At 40.4% G+C, this 20,201-nt stretch overlaps 1 protein-coding gene across 3 annotated transcripts in view; it reads left to right on the top strand.

Moving 5' to 3' along the window:
• The window catches only part of pcdh19 (protocadherin 19), a 420,594-nt gene that overhangs the window by 378,932 nt on the left and 21,461 nt on the right, over nt 1–20,201 (top strand). For 2 of the 3 annotated variants that reach the window (XR_010001082.1, XR_010001080.1), the window contains one exon: nt 2,108–8,245. The exons of the other annotated variant lie outside the window; for it this stretch is intronic. The gene's annotated coding sequence lies outside the window, so the exon portion shown is untranslated. Of the gene's footprint in view, nt 1–2,107; nt 8,246–20,201 lie in introns of those variants that run through there. 3 annotated transcript variants of the gene reach the window in all.

The following is a 20,201-nucleotide window of genomic DNA, read 5'->3' as shown; positions in this document are numbered from 1 at the left end:
ATAGCTGTCTACTGAAGTTGATAAAATGCAGCTAGCAGTGAACACTGGAGTGTGTTAAGTTGATGCAGTCGAGGCTCACCTGCTTCTCCGGAAACCTCCTTCAGCCAAAGCGTACAATTATATCGATTGTTATCACCAAATTATCACATGATTAGAGTCATTAACAACCCACTCTTGAATAGTCAACATAACAATTGTTTCATTGCCTTGCAGTAACAATTAAAAGACAAAGCAATTTGCAATAATTATGTTGTGTCTGCTGATAGAGTTGTCATAAAGAGACATTAAAAACCACTATTTTAATGGTTAGGGGAAAAATAAAGCATACAGGGTTTATTCTCCGTCTCCCTCACTCTCTCTCTCTAGCAAAATAGAAAGAAAACAGTATTTCTTTTCTCCATTGGCTGCATCAAGGAGGAAAAAACAACGGCTTGATCTTTGTCAGGAGTCTTTGTGCCCTATAAAGGTTTATAGATTATGTTAGAGCCTACCAGCCAATTATTTGTAAATTAAGTTAGATTTTTATTTTTATTTTATGCCAGGGTAGGGTGGGGAGTTCAGTTGATTCAACTATGGCATATTATCTGGAATTAGTTGGTCTAATTTGTCTCTGCATGAAGCCATCAACCTTGTTTTTGTCTGTGCGTAGTGCTCACATGCAATATTTAGTCATGAAATGACTCTTGGGTTCGTCAAGGGAGAGTCTGGTTTTTATTTTAAGTTGTTGTTGTTGTGTGGTGGTCTGCCTTCAAGGAATTTATGGCGACTCTAAGACTCAAGGAGCACCCAGTTGCACAGTGGGTTAAACCACTGAGTTGCTGAACTTGCTGACCGAAAGGTTGGCAGTTCGAATACGGGGAGCAGAGTGAGCTCCTGCTATTAGCCCCAGCTTCTGCCAAACTACCACTTAAAAACATGCAAATGTGAGTAGATCAATAGGTATCACTCCGGCGGGAAGGTAATGGCACTCCATGTACTCATGCTGGCCACATGACCTTGGAGGTGTCTATGGACAACACCGGCTCTTCGGCTTAGAAATGGAGAATGAGCATCAACCCTCAGAGTATAATAAAATAGGTAAAGGTAAAGGTTTCCCCTGACGTTAAGTCCAGTCATGTCCGACTCTGGGGGTTGGTGCTCATCTCCATTCCTAAGCCGAAGAGCTGGCGTTGTCCATAGACACCTCCAAGGTCATGTGGCCACTGGCATGACTGCATGGAGCGCTGTTACCTTCCCGCTGGAGTGGTACCTATTAATCTACTCACATTTGCATGTTTTTGAACTGCTAGGTTGGCAGAAGCTGGAGTTGACAACGGGCGCTCCACTTCTCAAATTCGAACCTGGGATCTTTCGGTCTGCAAGTTCAGCAGCTCTGCGCTTTAGCACACTGCGTCACCGGGGGTTCCCTTATATAATAAAATACAACAGTATAAAAAGAAGTTCCAAACACAACAATTAATACATCAAAATATAGAATATAGCACCACAATCTAAAAACATAATCAATGACCAAGGGCGACATAGTTGGCACTTCAGTCTATTTTATTTTTATTTATTTACAGTATTTATATTCTGCCCTTCTTTCTCACCCCGAAGGGGACTCAGGGCGGATTACAATGAACACATATATGGCAAACATTCAATGCCAACAGACAAACAACATACATTAGACAGACTCAGAGGCATTTTTAACATTTTTCCAGCTTCACGATTCCGGCCACAGGGGGAGCTGTTGCTTCACCGTCCAGTAGTGGCTGTACTTCCTCATTCCTTTCCTCGTGTTTTGCTGGCAGTTTTATGGTGTTGTAAATTAGCCTCCCGCATAAAGCGTCCCTAAATTTCCCTAATTGACAGGTGCAACTGTCTTTCGGGGCTGCATAGGTCAAAGCAAGCCGGGGCTATTAATGGTCGGAGGCTTAACCCGACCCGGGCTTCGAACTCATTACCTCTCGGTCAGTAGTGATTTATAGCAGCTGGTTACTAGCCAGCTGCGCCACAGCCCGGCCCCTTGAACAAGAAATGGACTGGATGGTCCTCTGATCTCATTGTGTGATCTTGGATACGAGTTGGTGGTATTTTGAGAAGCTATTTTCCTTTGTTTTATTAGGCTCTTCTCAGAAAACGCTGGCCAGTGCCACATATCTCTATCAGCACAAGTTTGAACAACAGCAACCTGTATTAATGTCTGTAGGAGAAATACAAGGGACGCCTCCCCAACACCTGTCCAACCAGGTGAATCTGGGCAGCCTGTGGGATGTTTTGATGTCTCCATAACACTCAGAGATAAACATGAATAGAACTTGGGAGGCTTGCAATTCCCACTGCCATGTGCAGTCTTCAGAAAGAACATAGGGAAGAGGAGGAGACTCGATTGCCACCGGTGATGCAATACCAGTGTGTCCTTTTCAGTTCTGCCCATATGGAAGACCATCTGCCGGCAGAAAACAGACTCCGTCTAAGTGGGTTTGTGGAGCAGTAATCTGCGAAGATGAATGCTTGGAGTTTGGAGATGCAAAAATAAGGAGTGTCAAATAATGTGAAGTTGCTGGTAACAACTATGCCAGGATCAGTCATGCCTCGATGCAAAATGTGAGCATATCCAGACTTTCTTGGAATGCAGATATATCAGACATGGCATCACTTTCTGCTAGGATGGTTTGGGAACATCAATATAACCTTAGACCGAGAGTAAATTAGTATTTACTATAAATCTGGGCTAATCACACTTTTTGTTAGGAGATCAGCAATTTCATGTGTCAATTCGTTCAGAATTCCTGAATGGTTAACATCTGATGAACCTTTATTTATTTCAATAAATGCATTTCAATTTGTCTTGCTGCTACTTTATGACTCAGGTCCTTAGATCCCCTTTTCAAGAAAATCAGTTCAAGCATCACACTACATCTTTGGCAAAGGCAAATACTGTAATTAATTCACTTTTCTTCTTCTTCTTTGCCTTGAATGCCCACTTCCTTCCCATCCTCCCGTGGCTCAACTGCCTCCTTAGCTTCGTTCTGATGTATTTAATCAATTTATGGATAGTTTTAATGTTGCGCGATGTGCTTCAAAAACCTTTTGGGTGTTTTCCTTGCTGTTTCCTTCGATTCCTTTGTTCGCTTTTACCTTCTAATTTGGACAAGGCTTCCTCACTCCCCGCAATAGCTTTCTGATCTCCAAATTGAGAAAGAAAGCAGAGGGATGTCCATAGGATAAAAGAAATATATCAATAGATTACTTTAAGAAACTGCACGAAGTGGATAAATGTATGGTCTGAAAATGACAAAGAATGTAAATATTTAGGTACCCTCAGTAGTAATGTAGAAGGGAGGAAATTATGTAAAATTCAGAATATTATTATGGTATGAGGGTTGAATGAAAAGTAATGCCTCCACCTTCGTAAGTCCTCAACAGATGGCAGTCCTGGTCTGTGGCAGGTCCTGGCTTGTTCAGTAGACTCTCCTCTACAGTTCCATTTGGTGGGAAGCCTTAGCATTGAATGGTAGTGTTGTTAAAGTGTGAAGTATGGAACCCTGCACAGACATTTGGTCAATGCGACTTAAGCAACATGCAGTCACTGAATTCTTGACAGCAGAAGGTGTCACCCCAAAGGAGATTCATCAGAGAATGCAAGCTGTTTATGGTGATTGTGTTAAAGATGTTGAGGTGGGAACATCTGACTTGCATGACAAACAAAGAGTTAGACGTCCTGTGACAGCAACCACCGAGTTTCACAAGCAAAAGGTTGACAGATTGATTCAGGACGATCATCGTATTACTCAGAGAGAAATTTCAAGCATAATCGGCATTTCACAAGAATGTGTGGGTCACATGATTGCTTTGCTTGGCTATTGGAAGATCTGTGTACGATGGGGACTGTGAGACGCCGGTTGCGGAAACTGAGTGTTGACTTCTTCCGTGACAGCTTCAGAAAACTTCCCATTCAATTGTCTGGTGATTATGTGGAAAAGTGAATAGTGGTAGTTAAAGAGCACATTCTAAGGATTATTTCTGCATTTGATTTATTAAATTATTCCCACCCAAACGCAAGTAACGAAGGTGGAGGCATTACTTTTCATTCAACCCTCGTAGATGTTTCTGAACCAATTGGGCAGCTCACAAGGCTTGCATTAGTGGCTTATAGTTAGCAGACCACACATGGATGTGTTTGGAAAGAAACGATGGGTGCATCGATATTGTAGAATTAATGCAGTTTGATACCACGTTAACTGTCATGGCTTAAGGCTAAGGAATCATGGGAGGTGTAGTTTTCTTTTCCAAAGTGTGCTGGTGCTTCACGAAACTATAACTCCTATGATTTCATAGCATTGAAGTGGTGTCGAGCTACGTTAATTCTACAATGTAGGTGCGCACTCTGTGTAGGATCAGGCTGCATGAATTGTCATTCCCTTTTCTCATATCTATTCAACTTGAGGCAGTTGTAGCAACCTATAGTTTTCAGTTTTTTATTTCCATGTCAGGAGTGACTTGAGAAACTGCAAGTCATTTTTGGTGTGATAGAATTGGCCATCTACAAGGACTTTGCCCAGGGGATGCTCAGATGTTTTGATGTTTTTACCATCCTCTCTCATGTCCCCGCATGGAGCTGGAGCTGATAGAGGGAGCTCATCCGCGCTCTCCCCAGGTTGGATTCGAACCGGCAACCTTCAGGTCAGCAACCCTACCTTCAAGTTAGCAGTCCTGCCAGCACAAGGGTTTAACCGACTGCACCACTGGGGGCTCCTTTTCGTGTTGATTCCTGCTTTATCATACACAGAAAACTATACAATTTAACTGCAAGCTGCATTCACAAGTGAGTCAGAATTTGTTTTGCTGTTGTTGTTGTTGTTGGTGGTGGTGGTAGTGGTGTTGTTGTTGAAAGATGTGCATTGCAATAACATTTTCTGATTTGTAATACAACACAGCTCGTGTTGTCAGTCACTGGAGTCCTAGAGTTATATTTATTTTTGCACAGGGAACAAAGAACCGCCTTGAGTCTCCCTTAAAGGGGAAATAGATTGAATGAAAGTGTAAACAAAGTCTGTGCCATGGATGATGAAGAAATAACGGGGAGGGAGTTTTTGACTGTCACTACTGGAATAGTTAATGTAGTATTTGGCTGTGGTGGCAGTTAGAAGAACCCACCTCTCACCTTCCTGCTCCTAAGAAATCCGCACATTTCCTCTGCCATAAGTGAGTACAGGATGGCGAATCAAAGGAGCGCTTCTTACAACCTTCCGGGCCCTCTAGCATTTGGTTTGCAGTGCAGAACTGCTTTGGGCACCGGATCAAAAATTCATCTCGTACATGCTACAGATGTGATCACCAAAAGTATAGAATCCTAGAGTTGGAAGAGAACACAAGGGCTATCCCATCCAACATCCGACCGTGCAGGAAAACACAATCAAAGCAGCTCCAACAGATGGCTATCTAGTTTCTGCTTAAAAATAAACCCAGAGAAGGAGACTCCACCACACTCCACTGCCAAATAGCTCTTACCATCAGGATGTTCTGCCTAATGTTTAGGTGGAATCTTTTTTTCCTGCAGTTTGAATCCATTCCTCCATGCCCTAATCTCTAGCCCTGCAGAAAAACAGCTTGCCCTCTCCTCAATGTAATATCCTTTCAATTATTTAACAATGGCTGTCTTGTCCCCACTTCCTTTCTCCAAACTAACCATACCCAGAGCCCAAACCATTCCTCATAGGAATCCGTGGCTGCTGGATATTTGATCATTTTGGTTGCCCTTCTCTAGCTTGGAGCCTCCAGTGGTGTAGTGGGTTAAACTGCTGAGCTGTTGAACTTGCTGACCAAAAGGTTGGTGGTTTGAATCCAGAGAGTGGGGTGAGCACCCGCTGTTAGCCTCAGATTCTGCCAACCTAGAGGTTCGAAAACATGCAAATGTGAGTAGATCAATAGGTACTGCTCTGGAGGGAAGGTAATGGCACTCCATACAGTCATGCTGGCCACATGACCTTGGAGGTGTCTATGGACAATACTGACTCTTCGACTTAAAAATAGAGATGAGCACCAACATCCAGAGTTGGACACGACTAGACTTAACATCAGGGGAAACCTTTACCTTTCTGTTTATTATTATGCCAGGATTTTTGCTATATTTTATTATATTTTTCTGTTCATCTATCAGAGAAAGGCAGGATCTAAACTAAAAAGAAAACAAAGATGTGTGAAACCTGACACGCATCAACAGGCCAGCAGCATATGCATCCTGGCAATAATAATAATAACAACAACAACAACAACAACAACAACAACAACAACAACAACAACTTTATTCTTATACCCCTCCTCATCTCCCCAAAGGGACTCGGGGCGGCTTACATGCGGCCTTGCTCAGACACAACAATATAAAAGCAAGCACAACAATAAAGCAAATTACTCAACAATAAAACATCAACATCGATAAAAACAGTCATAAAATGTCAATATACAAAATAAAGTGTTAAAACAAGAGATGAATTCACGGATCTGGGCCAAAGTGCAAAATATGTCAAAGTCATCAGGGAGAGGTAGTTACGCAGCTGAAATAAGTCTCTCTCCTATTATTTGACAAGGAGGAGAAAAGCAGCCTCTCAGATTTCATATTCAAAGGAGAAGCCCGTCATATTGGGGATAATGGGCAATCCTGAACATTTTAGTACTCGGGAAATGAGATGTGCTGCAGCTGTAAAACCAGGTCAGTTTAGTGCATTTAAATGTGGAAATGTCCTGAAAATGTGGTACTGATGGATTGTAAAGAACTGTGCGTCTGAATTAGAAACTTCCTTTAGTTTCCAAGAATATGGAAAACTGTTCCAACTTCAGTGAAACCGACATGTTTCAAACATATAAGTTGTTCATGCATTATATCTGTATACATAAACATGCACAGCTGTTTGTGAAAATATATATATATGATCACTTTCATAAATTGTTGGGTATCATTCCTGGACTGCACAAGTTTTTGTGTCATCAAGTTTCTAGACCTCAATAAGGAGTTAGACTAGAAACAGGGCTAAGCTGAAGGATTCCTTTCCCCACATTCCTATGCATGCTTTCATAAAGAGCTTTGCCTGTGTTATTTACTGCTTGCCACTGTCTCCTTCCCCTTTGATGCTTTGCTATATTTTGGTGAAATTTTCTTAAGATTCCCCAACAAAGGGTTATGGGCCTAGCACATAAATACATATTATTTTGTCTTTTACAACATGAGAATTCCTTTCTGATAAATAGATAATTCAGTTCTGCCAAGAAATTCTTAAAAGTCTTCCTCCTAGATATTTTCAGTATTTCTCCCCAAAATCCAAAATATTGGTTGAGATCCTGCATTGGGATATGTATGTGTTTCACACAGCTATGCCTCTATATGTTTCCCAATATGACAAGCATCTATGGTGAGCCCATGAGGTTTGGTTACAGGTGCATGCCTTAGTTACCTCTAGACTGGACTACTGTAATGCGCTCTATGTGGGGCTTTCCTTGAAGACGGCTCGGAAATTACAACTGGTCCAACGCTCGGCTGCCAGATTAATAACTGGGGCGAATTACAGGGAGAGATCTACTCCCCTGTTTAAGGAGCTCCACTGGCTTCCGTTCATTTTCCGATCCGAATTCAAGGTGCAGACCATCATATATAAAGCCCTAAACGGTTTGGGACCCACCTACCTTCGTGACCGTATCTCCTACCATAAACCTGCCCGATCTCTGCGATCGTCAGGGGAGGCTCTCCTGTCGCCACTGCCTTTATCCCAGACCCGCCTTGTAGGAACTAGGGAGAGGGCCTTTTCTGCTGTGGCCCCCCGTTTGTGGAACTCATTGCCCATTGAAATCAGGCAAGCCTCCACTCTTTCAGACTTTAGGAAAGATCTAAAAACATGGCTCTTCCGATGTGCTTTCGGAGAGTAACTGTTACATGCTTTTTGTTACGCCCCCCATTATTTATCCTCTAGACTGTCTGCTATCTTTTCCTTAGTTCCCTGTGGTTTTATTCTTATCCTTTATTCTTATCCTTTTCTCACCCCGAGTTTTAACTGAGTATTCGTGCGGCCTGCCCTGTTATATTGCTCTTTGGATTTTGTGTTGTACTGTATATGATTCTTTATTGTATTGTTGTAATTGTATTATGATATGTTGTTTTTATATTGTGTTATATTGTATTTTTCCCGGGCATGGCCCCATGTAAGCCGCCCCGAGTCCCCATTGGGGAGATGGTGGCGGGGTATAAATAAAGTTTTATTTATTATTATTATTATGATTATGATTATGATTATTATTATTATTATTATTATTATTATTATTATTATTATTATATGCAACCTGCGCATAGCAAGATCAGTGGATGATCAATACGCCATGATGGCGTAAAAATAATATAAATGGTGTAAAGAGTACTATAAAATGGTGAACATCTCAAAATGAATGCTGGAGAGAGACCAAAGATCTGTGAGATGGTGAGAAGTTATAGTAGTGTATGACTACACAGCATAGAACTCAGCTCATGGCAAAATCAAGGTTTGCTCTTTGGATTTCCCACCAAATATTTTCAAGCTGTGGTTAGTTAAATCCATTGATGAAAAGCTTGTTGATATGCAGGATCAACTCTATTCATAAATATGTTCATATGCAATTTTTATGCAAATTGGCATCTTGTTTTGGTGATTTTTTAATTTTTGGGACTATACATGTCTGGATGATCAAGTAGTAGGCTAGGCCAATATATTAAAATGTATCATTTTAGGCTAGGGAAATCTTGTGAATATTTTGCACAAGATTTCCCTAGCCTAAAATGATACATTTTAATATATTGGGTTTATGGTTCCCGTCCCCTTGATCTGGTCATGTAAGTGTGATCTATTGTTATAATTGTATTATTTTACTTTGTTGTGTTGCTTTTATGACTGTAAACTGCCCTGAGTCCCATCCGGGAGATAGGGCGGTATATAAATAAAGTTTTATTATTATTATATTATAGGCTAATGTCAGGTAGAGATGGACACATATCAATTTAGATTTTTCTCTAGAGTTTCCTCTTCTAAATCTTGAATTATGTTTCTGTGAAACTCAGGATTTGCTTTTAAAGGATCAAATGAAAATTCATATGTGGTTTGTGAACCTCTCTCTTAATAGATTCAGGTTTGTACACAGTTTTGCCTAATATGCATTTCCCTAATAATGCAATTCAAACATTATTTTAGCAATTTCTCATTTCCCAATGTGAGTGTGTGTGTTCAAATGGAGCACTCCGTCGTCAAATTAAAGGAGGTCCAAATTTCACAGGAGAGCAGAACGCCAGTTTGTGTGTTTGTTTGAAAGTGTAAAATTAAATTCATTTGCATTATAATGCAAAGGGAATGAATTACTCTCCCTTCAGTAATGACCAGCCCCAAAGCCTCCTATTAGCACCCCTGTCAATTTAGTTGATCCAGACTAGGGAAGAATGTTTGATTGTGTTTGTGACTGAGTTGACTTCTGATCATACGAGAATAATCAATTAGTGGAGCTGTTCTCTGCGTTTGTTTTCTAGAGCCTCCAGCGTCACATATCTTAAAAGGATGGGCATCACAACTGTGGCTTTGTTCTGCTGCAGAAACAGTCAGCTCCCTAGGACTGGCTTCCCCTTCAATGCCTTCTTCATACTTAATTTCAAGCAGGTATGAACACTTGATGAAGCCTACTTGTCTCCCGAGGCTCAAGGAGGCCAGGGCCCCATGGCCTGGATACCGGCTTTGAAATGAGCGCTTGGCAGCTGCGGCTGCCTTGAACCAGCCTACGGAAGTATTTTGGAGTGTGCATAAAGAACAGTGTTGTTCTTCTCCCTCTCTGTACTTGATCTTGAATTTTCACCTTGGGCTGCATTGCTAAGAGTTGAGTATCAAAGACTTTTCGGGACCACCGGCACTTATTTCTTGTCTGCCGTACGCACCAACCTTTATAGAAATGGAGCTGGGAAACACTATTCGTTTGTTTTGTTAAGCGTCCCCTTTTTCTAGCATGCATTTCTTTTAATACACAGGTGTTTCAAAACGATGGACCCAATTTCAAAGCTATATATTAGTGTTGTGCTTTTATATATTAGTGTTGTGCTTTTGTATGGAATTGCTGTTCGTTTTGTGTAGTTCGTTCATTTTGTCTCATTTTCATATTTATTTTCACTAACGAAAACAGCGTGCCTATACAAATAGAATTTTAGTCTCGCTAACAAAAAACTCGAACATTTCCGTGCCACTGGCGGCAATGGGAGGGCTTCAGAAGCTCAGATTTAGGGCTAGAGGGGTGAAAATCGCCACACACTGAGGGCATATTGACCCTTTTTAGCCCATCAACTTTTAAAACGTTTGGGTCTTTTCCCCAACAAAAATTTATTTCCTTTTACATTTACTTATTTTTAAACAAATAAATAACCAATAGGAATCAGGGAGAGGGAGAGGGGAGGAAGGGAGTTTAAAACTAAGAATAACAAACCTGCCCCACACACATGCTTCCCAGCCAAAACCCACTTAAAAAATCCCAGCCCCTTCCCTGATATTGTTTATTTTGCAATTATTATTAAATTATAGAATTTTTAAATAGGGCAAGAGCACAGCAGCTATGTGACTAAAAATGAAAGTCAGCACAATGACTGTGCCACTTTCATTATCGTGTCGCCTATCGTTTTGTGTAGAACTGTTGACACTGTTGACACAAAATGATAGCACAAAGGAGACTGAATGACTTCTCGGTCTCAATTCCTCTCCTCCGACGTTCTGAACAGCCGCTCAGACGCACGGAACAAACTCCAGACTTCTCAGATGACAGTTGTTGACAGCGGCTTAAACTTTATTGCAGTTATATACATCTTATTTACACAGCATGCCAGACCATAGCAGTTGTTTGTCCTACTTCTTCAAAAGCCCGCATAAGAAGTACCATCCCACATTCCAGTCTTATCTTAAATACAGTAGAGTCTCACTTATCCAAGCTAAACGGGCCAGCAGAAGCTTGGATAAGCGAATATCTTGGATAATAAGGAGGGATTAAGGAAAAGCCTATTAAACATCAAATTAGGTTATGATTTTACAAATTAAGCACCAAAACATCATGTTATACAACAAATTTGAAAGAAAATGTAGTTCAATATGCAGTAATGTTATGTTGTAATTACTGTATTTACGAATTTAGCACCAAAATATCACGATATATTGAAAACATTGACTACAAAAATGGCTTGAATAATCCAGAGGCTTGGATAAGCGAGGCTTGGATAAGTGAGACTCTACTGTATGATGAAAATCCTGTCATATATTGGAAGCTCCAACTGTTTTGCTCTAGCCATACATTTCCACTCTATGCATTTAACCACTGCATTACTGGATTACAGACACACACACCAACAGCCAGCTTTAAAGTATAAGTACAATTTCATACTACATAAAACAATTACATCAACATATATGTATAGGTGCTTCCCTTTACATAAACAGCTTTTTTCCTCAAATTGTCGCTATCAATGGCAAATGCTCTTTGGCACTGGCGGATCAGTGCCAAAATGCTGTTGAAATGAATGTTGCACCACAATGATGGAATCAGTCTTGCTGAACGGCAGAACACAAAATGACTTATGTTGACGAGTTGTCATCTTGCAAATGACTGATGCTAGGGGCTGTTTGTGCACCGAGAAAGACATCTGGCGGTAATCATTTGAAACTCAATGCCTCACCCTTTCAAGTGGAAAGAGTTTCATTCATGGGCAGTTCATGGTTGCAGAGATATAGCCATTCCAAATTGGATCCATTGTTTTGAAACACTCTGCATTTCCAATACTAGATTCTTCGGATTTAGGAAGTGGGTGAGGACAAATATCTTTTGTAAGGATGGACAACCTTTTATATTATTTATTTATTTATTTATTTACAGTATTTATATTCCGCCCTTCTCACCCCGAAGGGGACTCAGGGAGGATTACAATGAACACATATATGGCAAACATTCAATACCAACAGACAAACAACATATATAGACAGACACAGAGGCATTTAACATTTTTTTCCCCAGCTTCACGATTCTGGCCACAGGGGGAGCTGTTGCTTCACTGTCCACTAGTGGCTGTACTTCCTCATTCCTTTCCTCGTGTTTTACTGGAAGTTTTATGATGTTGTAAATTAGTTAAATTAGCCTCCCGCATAAAGCGTACCTAAATTTCCCTACTTGACAGATACAACTGTCTTTTGTGGCTGCATAGGTCAACAGCAAGCCTGGCTATTTAATGGTCGGGGGCTTAACCCGACCCGGGCTTCAAACTCATGACCTCTCGGTCAGTAGTGATTTATTGCAGCTGGTTACTAGCCAGCTGCGCCACAGCCCGGCCCTTATACATTACTGGATTGTAAATTCCATCTTTCGCTGCATTGACAGTGGTGAAGAATTATGGGAACTGGAGCACGGAAAGATTGAACTCTCTGAAGACAGGGCCCTACTGTTCTAGGATAAGTTCTCCATTGACTAGGAACACTACCCTGATCCCTTTTAATTACAAAAGTATATGCAAATGCATACAATAGGATCTATAAGATAAGATAAGACCTTGCAAACAACACAATCAGTACAAATCCTGAAACGATGTTCTCAGCCAGTAATTCTCTCTTAGTCTACTTATAAAATACATTTCTTTCTGACAAAGCCTCCAGGATTGTGAATCTGGTTTAATAATTGCAAAGCTGTGGCTGTTACTAGGATTATTGATGTGTTTGATCATCCAAGTAATCAAATGTAGAAAAAAAATGCCCCCAGAGTTTGGGGAGAAATATATCAGCACCTGTGAAACATGTGCTCCAAAATGCAAGAGAATAAGATTGTGCGTCAAATACTGTTCATATCCTGTTACCTGCCTTGAGCTCTTCGGTCACATATTGAAAAATAACACAGCCTTGCTGCTTCTTCCTCCGCCGCTGCCCCACTTTGCCAGTTGGCAGGCCACTCCGCAGTGCAAGGATAATAGCAGTTTTAAATTAAATTGTCCATAAACATAGGAATGAAAAATCTTGCCTAACACCAGATCAGATCACTGGTCTATCCAGTCTAGTATTCTTGCAGTCTGAGAATAGAGAATGTGTCACCAATGGCTATGCTGACTGGGACTGGTTGGAGTTGGAGTCCAACTAAAATCCAATATTTTAATAGTTGAAAACAAGGACATACATGGCCAAGCAAGAGCATGGCAGCTAATAAAACCAATGGGATTTTGGCCTGCATAAATAGTAGTCTAGTGTCTATTATTTTTATTATTATTATTATTATTATTATTATTATTATTATTATTATTATTATTATTATTATTATTATTACACAGCAAACAAGATAGATATGCTGAATTTCGTTTCACAAAATCACAAGTCGAACACTTCCCAAGTGTCTAGGACTGTGTGATGTATTATTATTATTATTATTATTATTATTATTATTATTATTATTATTATGACACAGCAAATAAGATAGACATGCTGGATTTCGTTTCACAAAATCACAAGTCGAACACTTCCCAAGTGTCTAGGACTGTGTGATGTATTATTATTATTATTATTATTATTATCAACACAACGACGTTGTATGGCACAGCAAACAAGATAGATATGCTGGATTTCGTTTCGCAAAACCACAAGTCGAACACTTCCCAAGTGTCTAGGACTGTGTGATTTATTATTATTATTATTATTATTATTATTATTATTATTATTATTATTATTATTATTTTATTATGACACAGCAAACAAGATAGTAATGCTGGATTTCATATCACAAAATCACAAGTCAAACACTTCCCAAGTGTCTAGGACTGTGTGATGTATTTTTGGAGGATGCGCGCAGACCCCAGTAGGGTGGCCTTTTGCAGTTGGCAGATCATAATTTTGTCAATGTCTATTGTTTCCAAATGCCGGCTGAGATCTTTTGGTACACCACCCAGTGTGCCAATCACCACCGGGACCACCTGCACTGGTTTCTGCCAGAGTCTTTGAAGTTCAATCTTGAGGTCCTGATTGCGGCTGAGTTTTTCCTGTTGTTTTCCGTCAATGTGACTGTCACCTGGGATGGCAACATCAATGATCCAAACCTTTTTCTTTTCCACAACTGTGGTGTCTGGTGTGTTGTGTTCCAGAACTTTGTCAGTCTGGATTCGGAAGTCCCACAGTATCTTTGCGTGTTCATTTTCCAATACTTTTGCAGGTTTGTGATCCCACCAGTTCTTTGCTGCTGGAAGGTGGTACTTGAGGCATAAGTTCCAATGAATCATTTGGGCCACATGGTTGTGCCTCTGTTTGTAGTCTGTCTGTGTGATTTTCTTACAGCAGCTGAGGATATGATCAATGGTTTCGTCGGTTTCCTTGCACAGTCTGTATTTTGGGTCATCAGCTGATTTTTTGATATTATTATTATTATTATTATCATCATCATCATCATCATCATCATGCTACCCCTCTATTCTGCCTTGGTCAGATCATACCTGGAATCACACTGTATCCAATTCTGGGCACCGCAGTTTAAGGGAGATGTTGACAAGGTGGAATCTGTCCTGAGGAGGGTGACTAAAATGATCAAGGGTTTGAAGAACAAGCCCTATGAGGAGCGGCTTAAAGAGCTGGATGTGTTTAGCCTGCAGAAGAGAAGGCTGAGAGGAGACATGATGAGGACCATGTGTAAATATGTGAGGGGAAGTCATAGAGAGGAGGGAGCAAGCTTGTTTTCAGCTGCCTTGGAGATTGGACACAGTGGAACAATGGCTTCAAACTACAGGAAAGGAGATTCCACCTGAACATTAGGAAGAACTTCCTCACTGTGAGAGAAACCTGTTCAGCAGTGGAACTCTCTGTCCCAGAGTGTGATGAAGGCTCCTTCTTTGGAGGCTTTGCACAAGATGTGGGGTGAAATCCAATGGCTACCAGAATGTGACACATCTTCAGAGGCCATCATCTCCACTTGGACAAACAAAACTAAAAAGGGAACCTACACTGCAAAATTAATGCAATTTCACACTATTTAAACTGTCATGGCTCAATGCAGTGGGATCATGGGAGAGGAAGTTTTGCAAGGTCTTGCAAGAACTCTGCTGGTTTCCAATTTGCTTCTGAGCTCGAAAGATATCTGAAAGAAACATAGGCATAGCCTGCCAGAAGTGTGACATCTTCGGATGAGGTCCTGTTATGTATCCCAACATGAAGACTTTTTCTGTAGCAATGCCTTGATCATAAAACATCCTATCCAAGGAAGTTAGGCTTGCCTTCTCTCTTTTAAGTTTTCGAGGAGCAGGCAAAACAGCGCTGCTCAACGTGGCATTCCATGTACTGTTTTGAAACTAGTTTCTACAATTGTTTTTAAACAGCATTTAGGGGTTTTAAAATATGTTTTAAAATGCTTTTGTATCTCTATATTGTTTTAATTGAGTTTTATTTGTTCATTGTCTCTGGAGCCCTTGCGGCTGGGAGGCGATAGCAGGAATGCTTTTAATAATAGATAGGTTAGTAAATCCAAATTTGTGTCCTGCTTTTTGATGATCCATTACCTCACTTTTGGCCATTTGCAAGCTTTCGCTGTAGCGGGCAGCTGTTTCTTTGATATTTAGGAACTGGAGGACATGACTTTGTGCTACATGCAGCTCTGTTCTCCACTGTTGTTTATTTGTTCAGTCGCTTCCGACTCTTTGTGTCCTTCTGAACCATCCCAGGCCAGAACTCCCTGTCGGCCGTGGCCACCCCCAGTTCCTTCAAGGTCAAGCCAGTCCTTTCAAGGATACCGTCCATCCATCTTGCCCTTGGTCGGCCCCTCTTCTTTTTTCCTTTCTGAGCTGTCGTGCCTGGGGCTATAACTCTTAGCGAAAGAGGCATGGACGTGACATCTATCCCCAAGGGATTGTTTCTTGCCCTCCTTTAGGGAAACTGGAACTCCCAAGGACCAAAACACTGTAGATAACTCAAAAGTGGTTTTATTGTTCACAAAAGGTTATCCCAATAAGCTGGAAGTTTCAAAGGGGTAAAGGAAAATATACATTACAGTCTTTGGTTATCTTAAGTCCAAGGAGCTCTGCAGCTGAGAAGCTTTGAGAAAGGTCCCTCTTTCTCAATGGCTGTGAATGCCGGAGCAATCCTCAGCCTCAGTCCAAATGGCCTATGTTTGAAGACACAGTCTTCCTCTGATGCCAAAGAACTGTTTTGAAGGCGCTTGAGACTCCTCAACGTCCTCCAGGTTGGCCCTGAATATGAAGCAATAAGTCTCAAGGGTAAGAACCTCAGAATTGGTGCTGAGAGGTAACTTAATCAAGGGCTTTTAGAGCCAAGTCTCTCTCTCTCATCTATCTGGTAGAAAGCTTGATGGTGGAATGAAAAAGGAAACACTGACCCACTCCAGGAAAGGGTGGAGTCAAACAATTGAGCTGAGTGAGCAATATAACTGGTGCAAACAACATTCTTTTAGCATGGCACCCAATGTGCCCATCACCACCGGGACCACCTGCACTGGTTTCTGCCAGAATCTTTGGAGTTCAGTCTTGAGGTCCTGATAGTGGCTGAGTTTTTCCTGTTGTTTTTCGTCAATGCGACTGTCACCTGAGATGGCAACATCAATGATCCAAACCCTTTCCTTTTCCACAACTGTGATGTCTGGTGTGTTGTGTTCCAGAACTTTGTTAGTCTGGATTCGGAAGTCCCACAATATTTTTGCGTGCTCATTTTCCAATACTTTTGCAGATTTGTGATCCCACCAGTTCTTTATTATTATTATTATTATTATTATTATTATTATTATTATTATTATTATTATTACTATTATTTTATGACACAGCAAACAAGATAGATATGCTGGATTTCGTATCACAAAAACACAAGTTGAACACTTCCCAAGTGTCTAGCACTGTGTGATGTATTTTCGGATGATGCATGCAGATCCCAGTAGGGTGGCCTTTTGCAGTTTTTTGTCAATGTCTATTGTTTCCAAATGCCAGCTGAGATCTTTTGGCATTATTATTATTATTATTATTATTATTATTATTATTATTATTATTACTACATGTATTATTTTACTCCATTATTATTAAAAGGATATATAAGCACATTTACATTGAAGAAGATGAGAATAATGATTTGATCAGAGTTGGACAGTCTTATCTTAAATTTGAGCTTTATGTAAATATTCAAAAATATTGATGCCTCAGTTAATGCCATTTTATTGGTATCTATTTTTATTTCTGAAATTTACGACCCTCAGTTATACTGGAGTCAATGTTTTCCCAGTTTTTTTGTGGTAAAATTAGGTGCCTCGGCTTATACTCGTGTTGGCTTATACTCGAGTATATAATAATAATAATAATAATAATAATAATAATAATAATAATAATAAGGCCACCCTGCTGGGATCTGCGCGCATCATCCGAAAATACATCACACAGTCCTAGACACTTGGGAAGTGTTCAACTTGTGATTTTGTGATATGAAATCCAGCGTATCTATCTTGTTTGCTGTGTCATAATAAAATAATAATAATAATAATAATAATAATAATAATAATAATAATAATAATCCAGACTGACAAAGTTCTGGAACACAACACACCAGACATCACAGTTGTGGAAAAGAACAAGGTTTGGATCATTGATGTTGCCATCCCAGGTGACAGTCGCATTGACGAAAAACAACAGGAAAAACTCAGCCGCTCTCAGGACCTCAAGATTGAACTTCAAAGACTCTGGCAGAAACCAGTGCAGGTGGTCCCGGTGGTGATGGGCACATTGGGTGCCGTGCCAAAAGATCTCATCCGGCATTTGGAAACAATAGACATTGCCAAAATTACGATCTGCCAACTGCAAAAGGCCACCCGGCTGGGATCTGCGCGCATCATCCGAAAATACATCACACAGTCCTAGACACTTGGAAAGTGTTCAACTTGTGGTTTTGTGAAACGAAATCCAGCATGTCTATCTTGTTTGCTGTGTCATACAACGTCGTTGTGTCAATAATAATAATAATAATAATAATTTTATTCTTATATCCCGCCCCATCTCCCCGAAGGGACTTGGGGCGGCTTACATGGGGCCAAGCCCAGACACAAAAATATAAAAGCAAAGCAATAAAACAGATCAATCAACAATAAAAACAAGTCATAAAAAATCACATACAAAAATATAATGATAAAATCATGGATTGGATCCAAAGGAGCTGGGCCAAAAGGGCAAGATATGTCGATGTCAATGTCAATATACGGGTATTTTTTTCGGGTCGGTTTATACTTGAGTATATATGGTGTTTTCCACCTGCCAAATGGAAGGGAAAGCCCTCAGTTGGGTCTCTGCAATGTTTCTTGTGTTTTCTGTGTGTTTTTTGAATCAGTTGGCCATCAGATACAATGTTGGAGGACCAAACTCTTGGTAACAAAGCACTCCTTTCAAGGATAAGATGTACTCATCGTATGCGGTGTTTTTAGGCTGGTAGGGGACTATCTGTCCCAATGTGTTGACAGAAGAGGTCCCTTCTGTTTAATACTGACAGTTGAATGTGTTGCAAGTATCTCGGTTAACATCACAAGAGTCTCCGAATTTGCGTAAGCCTTGCCATGCTCACCACCCACATGGATCCATTGGAAATGATAGTATCACTTTGTCAAAATCATCAATAGCAGACCTTCCCCTCTTAATGCACACACACAAATTCCTCTGTTTAGGTTTGCTTTTCTCTTTTGTACGCAGATTGCACCTGCTGCTGCTATCAAAACAGGTTTCTATCAGCCTGAAGGTGTTAAAGGAAATGCTAGGAAAGAGAGCTACTTCGAGCTTCATAATAAGCTCTAAATTGGGGAAAATGGCCTGTATGGAAGATTCAATTATCAGTTTAATTTTCCCGATTCTGAATAATACACCTGCTGTGCCGGATGCAGCTTCATTCCCTTTAGAGAGTCTACTTTTTGGGTTTATTCCTGCATTTAGCTTCGTATCCAGGATTCAGTGTTGCCTTCTTAAATTGTGGTTCTGGACTCCAAATGGGGTCAACGTTGGGGTCGTGAAAAAATTGATAATCGTAAAAAAACCGTGAAAAAATTGATTATCTAAGTGCACAAATCCGTGCAAGTGGGAAAAGTTTTAGGAGCCTATCATGACATTTTCTGGAACTAAGAGATATCCCCTGAGATATGAATGTATGACCTCCTGACAGACCCCACCTGGACATGGAAAGTGCCTTAAACGTATATTTAAACGTATAATTATGTATATCTTTAATGTATATTCTTAATTTTATTGTAATTTTTAATCTCGATAGATTTTTAAATTTGATGAAAACTGTTTTTTGATGTGTATATTTATATTGTAAGTCGCCCTGAGTCCCCTGATGGGTGAGAAGGGCGGGGTAGAAGTGATGTAATAATAATAATAATAATAATAATAATAATAATAATAATAATAATAATAATAATAATAATGTTACTGAAGCTATTGTGTCCTTTGCCAACTCCGTTCCTTGAGATTTCTAACCTGGCCACAGTGGAACCGGCCTTTTTAAACATGCATCTGGAATATTGCAATGCATTCTTTACAAATATCTTTAGATATTTAGGTATTTTGGGAGTGTTAGGGATTCCTCTTCTTCAGAAGAGAAAGGGGAGCAGGAAAGTGTTCAGGAATCTGAGGGTGAGTTGGAATCTGAGGAGGAGATTTTGCAAGTACCCACATTTCAGGAGAGGTGAAAGGAAACAGAGCAGAGACGTTGTTCAGCTAGAATAGCTGCCAGAAATGCAGCCGAGTAATTGGGAACCGTCCTAGGAGCTGTGAGGGGACTCGGGGCTATGAAGCAGAAGCAGGTGCAGCCAGCTCTTGCTGGTAACAAACTGACTCTAATGCCTAAGCCTTTGCTCCTCTTGTGCCTGCTTTGAGTCTGCATCTGGGAAACTGCTCCTAAGGATTTATTGCTGTTTCTTTGTCTGAAGTAAGACTGCTACTTGATTTGGGAATTTATCGGAGACTAAGAACTGTGTTTGCCCTAAGACTTCCTTGCCTTCTTTGCATTATTCCACTGAGTGTGCTGTACTTTATGTTTTGCTGAATTAAAGTAGTTTTCATTTACTTACCACAGTGTTTTAAGGCTGTTCTTGAAATACAAAACAGGACAGGGAGCTGAAGTTCAGAGGACGGGATATAACTCCCTAGAAGAAGGGATATGGGATAACAAATCAATTCCAAAAAAAGACCTCTTTTAAAA

The sequence above is a fragment of the Anolis carolinensis genome, unplaced genomic scaffold (assembly GCF_035594765.1).
Source record: "Anolis carolinensis isolate JA03-04 unplaced genomic scaffold, rAnoCar3.1.pri scaffold_12, whole genome shotgun sequence".
NCBI lineage: Eukaryota > Metazoa > Chordata > Lepidosauria > Squamata > Dactyloidae > Anolis > Anolis carolinensis.
Note: the sequence above shows the minus strand (reverse complement) of the source record. Positions and strands in the feature narration are given on the sequence as shown.